At 46.0% G+C, this 4659-nt stretch overlaps 1 pseudogene across 1 annotated transcript; it reads left to right on the top strand.

Annotated features, from left to right (window-relative positions):
- The first annotated feature begins 212 nt into the window (after positions 1–212).
- Positions 213–3761, top strand: LOC147641104 (pentatricopeptide repeat-containing protein At3g26782, mitochondrial pseudogene; annotated as a pseudogene). The gene has a single exon (XR_015268876.1). The product of XR_015268876.1 is annotated as a pentatricopeptide repeat-containing protein At3g26782, mitochondrial pseudogene (transcript).
- The last annotated feature ends 898 nt before the right edge of the window (positions 3762–4659 follow it).

Raw genomic sequence — 4659 nt, 5'->3', positions numbered from 1 at the left:
AGGTTTCGTCTCAAGTTGGCCTTCGTACGACGGGTAGACGGCCCTCGGAAGGGAAGATGGGCGTCAAATCCTATCATTGGGGTCGGACCCCCTATCCGTCAAGGGCAGATTCTTGTCAGAAATGTCCTCCACCCGAACTCTCAGAGAGTTTTCCGTCCAACCGCCCAAACGCTTGGCCTTGACAAGGGCAGGGCAGTGTGTATCCAGCTTATTGCCTTCATCTCTTTCTCAAGCTCTATCCTTTGGGAATTCAATCAAGCAGTCCTGCTTTTCATCCGGATGATTTTGTCAACTTATTTGCAAGCATGTAATGGGTGCTTGCACTGCCCACTCTCTCTACTCACATGCCTGCACGCATGGGTTGCAGGTGCCCTTCTCTCCTCACAACAGGCATGGCAGCATCCAGGCTATAGGTGATCCCCATGACAGAAAAAAGGCACAGGGTGAGCTCGGTTTCCAACAATTTCTCATTCAAAATGATAACCCAGAGCGAGAGCTTATCTCTGTCAAGCGCCCTTCCGTCCTGCCCAAGAAGCCGTTCACGCGAGATCAAGAAATGGCTATGGCAGAAGCAAACCGTCACAAGCTCTCTGGCAGCAATGGCACCACCATAACCACAAAACCTTACCCAGGTAGGGGATTTTCTGCAAAAAATTCTGAGAATGAATTGGAATCCTCAAATATTTTTGAGAAAGAGGGCACTCTACAAACCCTAAAAATGTTTGAGAAAGAGGGCTCTCTGCAAACCTTTGAATCCTCTGAGAAAGAGGGCATACTGCAAACCCTAAGAATGACTGAGAAAGCGGGCACTCTGGGAACCCTAAAACCATCTGAGAGAGAGGGCACATTGGAAACCCTAAAACTGCCTCAGAGTGAATGCACTCTGGAAGCCCTCAAACTGGAACTTGCAAAGGGGAACTTGAAGAATGCACTGGAGCAGCTTGAGGGATTGCCAATTGAAGTTCGTGTTGATTCAGCCACATACTCTTTTCTCTTGAAGCAATGTGGCCAGGCTAAATCTCTTCTTTACGGAAAGCGGGTGCATAACCACATCACCAGACATGGCTTTCAACATGACACATTTCTAGGAAACCATCTCATCAACATGTATCGGCACTGTGGGGATCTTCATGGTGCTGCTTCAGTATTTGATGATCTGTATAAAAAGAATGTGTTCTCTTGGACCATAATGATCTCAGCATATGCCCAGCATGGGCATAATGAGAAGGCCCTCCAACTGTTCAAAGAAATGCAGGATGAGAACGTGAGGCCTGACAAGGTTACTGTCAGCACCATCATTGGTGCGTGCTCTAGCATTTCTGCTTTAGAGCAGGGTAGAGAGATCCATCTCATGATCCTGGATGGTAAGTTCGAGTCTGATATTGTTGTGGAGAGTGCCCTTGTCAACATGTATGCCAAGTGTGGAAGCCTGGAGGAGGCACGCAAGGTTTTTGACAGCATGCGTTCTACGAATGTGGTTTCGTGGACCATCATGATCACAGCTTATGCCCAACATAATCTTGGTGAGAAGGCATTGCAACTTTTTGGAACAATGGATTCACAGGGTGTAAAACCTAACGAATTCACTCTCGTTGGAGCCCTTTCTGCTTGCTCAAGTTTGGGGTCACTAGCAAGTGGCCAGAACATCCATGCAGCTATTGTTCAGAATGGGTTTGAGTCTAATGTAACAGTAGGAAATGCTCTCATCCACATGTATGCCAAGTGTGGGAGTTGGGAGGCTGCATGGAAAGTTTTCTCTAAAATGAATGCAAAGGATGTTATATCATGGACATCCATGTTGAACGCCTACATGGAGCATGGGCGCACAAAGGATACTCTCCAACTTTTTGAGCAAATGCAATGGGAAGGGATAATTCCCGATAAGGTCACCTTTTTGATCATTCTTGGTGCATGCGCAGACCTTTCAGCTCTTGAACAAGGGAGAAAAATACATGCTGCTATTCTCTCTAGAAGGTTGCACACAGATGAGATGGTTGGAAGTGCACTGATCCATATGTATGGCAGATGTGGGAGCGTGGAAAGTGCACGGGAGGTTTTTGATAACATCCATGAGCAAAATGTGCAAACGTGGACAGCCATGATAACTGTGTATTCTCAGCATGGTCTCGGGAAGAAGGCCCTTTTACTTTTTGAGAAAATGCTGCAGGAACAAGTGAAGCCCAATGAAATCACTCTTGTTAGTGTTCTTTCTGCATGTAGCCATGCAGGCTTGGTGGTGGAGGGCTGGCGTTGTTTTCATTCCATTAACAAAGATTACAGCATCACCCCAACAGCTGAGCACTATGCGTGTATGGTTGATCTGCTTGGCCGGGCAGGGTATTTGAAAGAGGCTGAAGACTTCATTCACAAGATGCCTTTAGAACCAGATGTACTGGTGTGGAGGACCATGCTTAGTGCATGCACGGTCTATAATGATATTGACAGAGGTAAACGGGCAGCTGAGAAATGCATTTTGCTGGAGCCAGGTTATGGTGCACCTTATGTCTTGCTCTCCAACATCTATGCAGCAGATGGGCAGTGGGAAGAAGTAGCCAGGGTGAGAAAGCTAATGGAAGAAAATGGTGCAAAGAAGCAGCCAGGGAGGAGCTCAATTGAGATCAAAGAGAAGATGCATGAGTTCGTGGTGGGTGATCAGGCACACCCCAGAATAGAGGAAATATATGCAGAGCTAGATAGGCTGAGTAAGCAGATGGAAGAGGCAGGATATGTTCCGGAAACAAAGGTAGTGCTGCATGACGTGGAGGAGGAAGTGAAGGTACACTTGCTGAAGTACCATAGTGAGAAACTGGCCATTGTATTTGGGCACATCATGACACCTCCAAGGACAACTATTCGAATAATCAAGAATCTTCGCGTATGCGCCGATTGCCACACTGCTATCAAGCTTATTTCAAGAATACTTGATCGAGAAATTGTCGTGAGAGATTCACATCGTTTCCATTATTTTAAGGATGGAGCATGTTCATGCCGAGATTACTGGTGATGGTAGGCTGTTGGCTGAAGAGTTGGACTCAATGTTGAGAGAGCATGCTTTCTGTTCTTTGTTTTTGTGCTGAAAATGCAAGCATAAACATGCGCCTCAGCCAAATACACATGCAGCCAAATACACATGAAATGCCCATATGTACAGTACTTTAAGAGCTGGAACTGTTGACCCATTTGTGATATACATGCTAAACCAATTCCTTAGCCTGCCGGTGCCAAAGGCAGGGCATGCTGATAACACAATAAAATATGCTCTTGACTGCATCCCACACAAGGACAGGCAGGAAAACAAAAGGTAGAGTACTCGAATTTATGATCGTCAAGGAATGATGTGGCTTAGGTAAAATGTGACCATAGCTCAGATGATTAATATTCCAGTGTTAATTATTTTAATGATCAAGTCTGAGCGCCTCACCCCCTCAGGGGGGCAAGCCATTTTGCTCCCCCCACCCAAAACCATATTTAGAAGAGGGGAGGTATGCTGCTAGAAGATCACTCAGACTGTGTGCTATCTGGGGGCTTGCACAAGCAAAGGGGTGTAGTGAGCTTTGGGGCTTTAATTTTTTAGCCCTGCTTTGCAGGGTTATTGGGAGTAAAGGTTGGTTTTAAGGTGATGTGGAGTTCTTACAAACAGGCATGTTTTTTCATCACCTTCAATAGCCAGGTTGTACTGGCTGATAGCCCAAAATTTTGTATGCACCAATTAGCTTGATGCACTCCCCAAAATAAATAAATTGTGCAGATATTCTATGGTAGGGCCTCATGGTAAATCAGTTCTTTTTCTAGTTTCACTCTTCTTCCTCTTGGTTCTACATTGCCTACCACCCCAAAATGGATTCATCATACCTTGCTAGTTTTCCAACCTTCTCAAAGGTCCCCAACTCCAGACCACCCAGTTGGCCAACTCAATGGTGGCATTCGGATAACCTCACGAGGGTGAAATTAAGCGGCTTAGACAAGATTGTCACCTACACAATTGTGGCTTTGTTGAAGACCGATGCCAATGCCTACATTATTTGTAAGCTTCCTTGACTATCCAAGCAAATTAGGCTGCTCTTGAGCTTTGTCATCTCTCTCTCTCTCTCCACATGCACTCACCATGGCTGTCCACCATTCATCAGTGTCATGGCTTGATCCTTCGTCCCTCTCTTTGCACATGCTCCATCCTGGCACCATAACATGGTACCAGAGCCACCTTAGCCACCTTAGCTATGCTTTATATATGCTCTCTGTGTCTTTTGATGCTGCCTTCAATGATGCCTTTTCTTGCTTCTGCCATCATCAATGTCAATGATGCGTTTTCTTTCTAAAACTGTGTTTTCTCATCAGATCTGCTCCATATGTGTTATCTCATCCTACTAGCATTCTAGTGGGGCATATACCTCTCAGCTTAAGCAAGAGAGGGAGGCAAAAACATTGCATAAGGAGGGCAACGAGATCAGCAAGCAAAGAGTAGCCATCCAAAGATCAACGCACGTCACCAAGGCCACTGATAGAGCAAAACACAACCCTTTATAGTGCATCAAAACGCACATCAGGGTTGGCTCGCAGGGCAGCAAAATGCATCCAAAAGGGGCGCTCAAATCAGGCAGAATCAGAGCGGCCATGTGAGCAGCCTAACGCACACCCGAAGGACCTCCAAATCAACTCAAA

The sequence above is a fragment of the Cibotium barometz genome, chromosome 2, assembly GCF_041138505.1.
Source record: "Cibotium barometz isolate CiBa-2024 chromosome 2, ASM4113850v1, whole genome shotgun sequence".
NCBI lineage: Eukaryota > Viridiplantae > Streptophyta > Polypodiopsida > Cyatheales > Cibotiaceae > Cibotium > Cibotium barometz.
This window is presented reverse-complemented; position numbering and strand designations above follow the sequence as displayed.